This window comes from Taudactylus pleione, unplaced genomic scaffold (assembly GCF_031769625.1).
Source record: "Taudactylus pleione unplaced genomic scaffold, aTauple2 ptg000377l, whole genome shotgun sequence".
NCBI lineage: Eukaryota > Metazoa > Chordata > Amphibia > Anura > Myobatrachidae > Taudactylus > Taudactylus pleione.
Window position 1 is genome coordinate 5,920,019 of NW_028284778.1, and position 6,487 is coordinate 5,926,505.

General features: G+C 46.8%; 1 pseudogene; it reads left to right on the forward strand.

The window, feature by feature from the left end:
* The first annotated feature begins 6,138 nt into the window (after window positions 1–6,138).
* On the forward strand, window positions 6,139–6,249 carry LOC148508085 (U2 spliceosomal RNA; annotated as a pseudogene).
* Window positions 6,250–6,487: the final 238 nt, after the last annotated feature.

Here is a 6,487-nt window from a genome sequence, read left to right on the forward strand (position 1 = left end):
ATGAATGAGCCAGCATTTGGAGGGCATGCTGGCTCTTGTAGTGCTCGCTGGAGTTCCCAGGGGTGACTCCCAGGTAAGCTGTTTCTCAATTTGGATGTATTTCTGTATGCGCCTTTATCATGAGGCCTTACAACAGATAAGTACATGGCCCAGAGTGTGCACTGTTATCATGCAGAGTAGGGACTGCCAGTATCAGAGAAGCCGTGAAGTGGCCTGGCAGCTTACCATGTAGTTATAAATGCATGCAACAAATATCTCTGAATTTCTATTACCATATAGCTTTCATGTATTGTTGCAGGTACAATTTAGTGTGCTGGAGGATATCTAGGGGATACTCCCCTTTCTGTTTAGTATGACCCCTCCCTTTTCATGAACCTGAAGAGTATTGCCAAATTGATTTCTAGGAAACTCTGATTTCTCTGTTTGACAAATGGCCTCTTTAGAGTAGGTCAGATGGTTTGCTCGTCAGGGGTGCGCCCTTTCACAGAGCTTCAGGAATCTTGGGACTTCCCCCAGTCCGAATTTTGGAAATGCCTCCAAATACAACATTTCATTACCTCCTCGTGCAAGCTTTCTGATCTTACTAGGACCCCCACTTTATTTCAATCTTTATACTCAGCCTCTCAAACTCCGTCTCATACTATAACCACATTATATTCATTAATTATTGAAAACTTGTTTAAATCGCCCCCTTTATTCACCAAATTATGGGAAAAAGAACTTCAAGATAAAGTTCAGGATATTAATTTTAGACACTTTTGCTAGTTCATCTTGCATAGCTACTCTCGAAACTCTTTACAAAATTCTATCCCGCTACTACAGATATCCTGTACTTCTAATAAAATGTTTGTGCAGGTTACAAAGAATTGCTGGAGATGTAATTCTGCTCCAGGTAGCCTCCTCCATATATGGTGGGATTGTCCTTCCCTAGTCCCATTTTGGTTGAATGTGTTTGAGTGTTCTAAATCAATTCTTGGTGGAGAGGTCCCTAGAGACCCTGGATTCTGGCTTTTAAACATAACATCATCTTCCACGACTTCCTATAAGAATTCCTTACTAAGGCATTTATACAATGCAGCTAAAGCTGTCATTCCTGTTTTGTGGAAATCTTCTTCCCCTCCCTCAATTAAAGACTGGTTTAAAAGGATAGATTATTATATGGATATGGAAAACAACATATCCTGCTCTAAAGGACGACCAACCGACTTTACTGCCACTTAGCTCTCTTGGTTAGTGTTCAAAGACTCCACATTATACTGTAATTTTAACGGTTTACATACTGCATCCATATCAGTTTCTTCTTGACTCCAATATATCCTATTGTGGGGCCACTAACAAGCATATACACTAGTCCTCTCTGGGACGACAACATATCGTCCCCCTTAATTACCCTCCTTTTCTCCCGTTCAATCCTCTTTCCCCTCTGACTCTCCTTCCCCCGATTTCCCTTCCTTTTTCTTTTTCATCGATTTATTGTGTATTTTTGATGTGACCTATCTATATTATAAATGTGATTGTATTTTTCAAAATGGAATAATCCACTGTCAGTATATGTATCCATTTTATCTACTTGTATTCCATCTGAATTTGTTTGGACCTCTTTCAATAAAAACAGTTTGCATAAAAAAACCATCGAACATTGGAACTATCTGACCGATGGTTCTGATGAAACATCAAATGATTCCCGTCCCTAGAGTCTAGGGTAATGGAGAGCCAGATCTTCACCCTGGGACTGCGGCAGTCAGTGGCGGATCTGGACGATCGCTCACTCTAACACACCTTTATAGCTTACACTCGCCCCCATTCATGTGCAGTGCGGGCGGCCGTGGCCCCTTTCTGCCTACAGCAGTGTGGGCATTATCACTTTTCCTGCCCACAGCAGTACCGCCTCTACCCCATTCTCCCACAGCAGTTAATATGCTGCAACCATATATATCATTAATTACTGATATGCCAGTTGGAATCGGCACATTCATGTGTTGCAAATACTCCAGTGCCAAAGTTATATACATATGTCAATAACAAGGCTATATTGCATCCATTTAATGAATAGGAATATTATTATTGTTTGCTTACATAATGCTACCATACTATGCAACATAGTGTCTTCAGGGACTGGGTAAGACGTCATGACGGCTCTCCCATGCCAATCCCACAGTGCCCTGTGCTGAGGAACCGTTTGTTTGGCGTTGGGCTGCAGAAGAGGCGGGACTGGCGGAGACAGAAACTGCGGCTTCCCCCGACTCCCATAGTGATGCGCTGAGGAGCTGTGTTATACAGGTAGGTGCTGCATTTAGGGAGAGACCTGGGGGAGAATGGGGGGGGGTACTGTACTAAGTGGCACAATGTGTATGGAGCATTACTACTGTGGGCTTTATGTGTAAGGGACATTACTACTGTGTGGTCATAATGTGATTTCTCCTTCATCGACCAGGGGACACTGGAGATCTAGACACTGGGTATAGACGGGTGGATGAGAGGAGCTGGCACTTTAAATCTTTAAGTCTGAGTGACTCCTCCACCTCTATCCCCCAGAAGCCCCAGTTTGAGAATTGTGCCTCGAGGGAGCCGGTCACTTGGGGCTGAGTTCCAGCCCTTGTTTAGTATTTTACATTTTATTTTATAGCTTCCTCACAAGCATTGAGGACCGGATGACAGCTCGCTGCATCTGTCAGCCTGCTACATGGATACATCAGGAGACCCGCCACCACTAATAAAGAGTGAGCGTCCGGGTCCCAGGCACCCTGACTCTAGTCAGGGAAGGGACATCCACAACCTAATATAGAGGATGTGTCCATGTCACCTTTGCCCACCGTAGGACCCGATGCTGGCAGCTCGGTAAGTATGACCTCATCCCCTGACTAGCAGGGGACTGAGATTAATTAACATGTGGTGTCTCCCCCCCACCACCTCTTCACTGAATACTGTGCTCATTGAGACTCCGTAGTATACAGTGTCCTGCACTCCCGGTGTGGACTGTATGGGCGTCCAGGAAGTATATTTTTTCTGGCAAACCACTTCATGGAGGAGTGCATAGCATGGGGGAGAAAACTGCAACAGCAGGGGGAGAAGTGAGCGCTGGATATCAGGCAGCTGTCAAGCGGCGCTGGTTCAGAGTGCTTGGCTGACAGCCGACGGCAGCGGCGCCTTGTAATAGCACGGCTGTATCAGCGGGGGAAATAACGCTGCTGAGCGGATGTCAGCCTGTGGAGATTTTCTAAACTATGCGCTCTCACTAATGCTCTCACACAATGAAGCCGGCGGCTACTGACTGTAGTTCCCGCACAAATGGCGACCAGGTGCCAGCGGGAAGTAAAGGGGGCGGAGTTACCATGTCTCGCAGGTCCCCAGCATGCCAGCCAGCGCTGCACAGGCAGCACTTATGGCTTCTACACTAGGCTGCTGGTCAGTGGTCATTTAGCACTGACCCGACACCAGCACAGTCACTACCGCTATAATAACGGGGCTGGGGACGGGACTTAGTACCGGCGCAACCTTCCGCTTCTTCTCCGAAGTGACATGTACTATGACACTGCCTTTTAATTATGCACGCCTCTGAAACGGCGTTGCAACACTCAGGCACACCTGCGTTTGCACCTCCACTCCCCCGTTACTAGTGGTCTCTGCCCCTGTCACCACCCACAAACGGCCTCTCATGTCACTCATTCTGCTGGGCGAGCAAGCGATTCCCAATCTTTCGCAGTGGTTTGCGCACATGCATTGCAATGCATACGCATGCGCACAATGTGAACCATCGGCAGCTATGAGCGAATGCATCCTAGCGAGAGGGTCTGAGGGCCTGATTCAGAGCCGCTCGTAAGCGTTCGCTCCAAGCGATGTTCGCACATCTGCGCATGGGTTGTAATGCGCATGCGCCAACCAGTCAGTGCGGTCGGAAATCGTGTGCTCGCAAAATAGCGAGTGCCTGCTAATTTGAGTGACAGGATGAGGCGTTTGTGGTTGGTAACAGGGGAAGGTGCTTGAAAACGGGGAGTGGAGATCCGAACGCAGGCGTGCCAAAAACGGGCGTTTTAAGGGTGTGCATAATTAACAAAGCAGCGTCATCGACCACGTCACTTGGTTGTTTTTTAGCCTGAACTGCTCGCATGATTGCGGTAGGAAAATGCTACCACAAGAATAGCGAGCAGTTCATACGCCTTTCGATGTACTCGATTAATCTAATAAATAGCGGACATGACGTATGATGCGAGCGGCCAGGGGGCGTTTTTTTCAAAATAGCGAGCGCATGTTTCGTTTGCTCGTTCAGACATAGAGGCGTCAACAGACCGCAAAGAGCGAGCGCTTAAATTTAAATATCCATCCCCTTTTTCAGAACGACCGTCCGCAAATAGCGTCCGGCTCTGAATCAGGCCCTGAATCAGCTCCTGAGTTCAGATCACAGTTGACATTATTTACAGCCCCCACTTTCAGTAAACAATTGTAGCATCTGCCTAGGTACTTGTTAGGCACCTGTAGAGTTTTTTTTTCTTGAAGCTCTGTACTAGAGAAGCTGCTTGTTTGCCAAGGACACAGATGGGCTCTGCCCACTCAGACTGAAAAATCTATGCAGTCTCAAATATGTGTCACCAGTGAGCATGCAGTTATAGTAAGTTCCTGCTTACTGAGTTACGCAGCAGCAAGGTCCATATAGAACTTGCCTCATCCATGTAGTTCCTATATGATGGCAAGATCCCACAATGAACTTGTTAGAACTTTATGTGCTTCCTCCTGTTTTTCCTTCTTCTGCGAGTACAACGTTTCACGTGAGTAAAGGTTATGGTCATCCTTTTGGATCGGAATTGGCCCTGTTGGGACTAGTCCTTAGATCTCCTTCTGCTCCTCGTCAAGGATCCCTAGCTACTACCTCTTCGCCAGGTCCTCCTGTTTTAAGGTATTTTCTTTACCCAGTCTTACAGCAGGTCCATTATTGGCGTTGGGTATGCTATCTGTAGTCATACCAGGGTTTATGGATCCTGTGGTTCCCACCATGTTCTAGACTCGCATGTTATTTATGTCTGCTTATTGTCATCACATCTGGTGCTCTTATGCGACCTGGTGTGATGAGACGGGGATTTCCCAAATCTGCTTCTGTTGTCCCATCTCCCTTTCTTCTTCGGGGCATGGACGCTGGGTTACGCCTCGGTTCTCTCAAGGTTCAGGTCTTAAACATTGTCAATCCTTTTCAGCGCCGCCTAACCTTGTTCCCTCAGGTTTTCTTCAGGGCAGTTCTCAGAATACAGCCTCTATTTGTCGTGCATACAGATCTGTTGGTTCTGATGTTCCTCCAGTCTTCTCTGTGCGAGCCTTTCGAGCCTTTCTAGGATGTGGACTGTTAACTCTTCTCTGTCTTCTCGTCAGTCTGTCCTCATATTGGTCTTGGTTTCGGCCAGGCCGGTTCGGAGTTGGGAGTCCTCTCTTATCGTTTTCCTTGTCTCATTTTTTTTATAATGTCTTTAAAGTACTCTGTGCCTTGCCGTCTTCATGCCTATGTTGATTTCTGCCTTCCACATCACCCAACGGATTGTGTCCTGGTGTGGTCGGATGGCTCTCTGTCGTCCCTCTCCTTGAAGATGGTGCGGGTACTTTGGATTTATGGCCTGTATAACAGCATTGTGGAAGTCTAGTTTCATTGTTGTCTTTTAATTGCTGCTAACGCAGTTGGCCTGCTTCTATATAGAAGGAGGGCCAGATGGATCTGTTTGGCCATCTGACAGGTGCATGTTGTTAGGTTCCTGACCTCCGACCTCGTGCGGTGGGTGCTTATTAGGCTGCCTGTCGTGGCACCTCCGGAACTCGCTTTGCCGTGCGGCCACATGGTCCACGTTCCACATTTTTGTTGATTCTCTTGTTTTATACCTTTGCGACCTCAACCTACTTTTGGTCGTAGGGTTTTTTTGTTGGCAGGTTGCTCAGGGCTCTCCCACCCGAGTCTGGATAACTTTGGGGCATCCCCAGTGTCTAGATCTCCAGATGTCCCCTAGTGGATGAAAGAGAAAATAGGATTTTGGTACTTACCAGTAAAATCCCATTCTCTGATTCCACAGGGGACACTGGATGCCCTCCCAGCCCTGCTTTGCCTGCCATTGTGTTCTGTTTTACATTCGTTGTATGCACTATGTTGTTCTGTATGCTTTTTATATCGCTTCTCAGCCTTTTGGCTAGGATCAATCTAGTATCTGTTCTTATCAGTTGTTTTTTTCTGATACACTCCTATTTGGGGGCCATGTTTTTTCTCGGCTTTTGCCGTCCTTGTGTTTTAATTCCTTCTCCTCAGTTTTATGTCTTCTGCTTCTGTTTCCGTCTCCTCGGGCTCCATTTCTCTAACTGGGGCTTCTGGGGGATAGAGGGGGAGGAGTCACTCACACTTAAAGATTTAAAGTGCCAGCTCCTCTCATCCACTGGTCTAGAACTCCAGTGTCCACTGTGGAATCGGAGAAAGGGATTTTACTGGTAAGTACCAAAATCCTATTTTTTTATTATTATGACA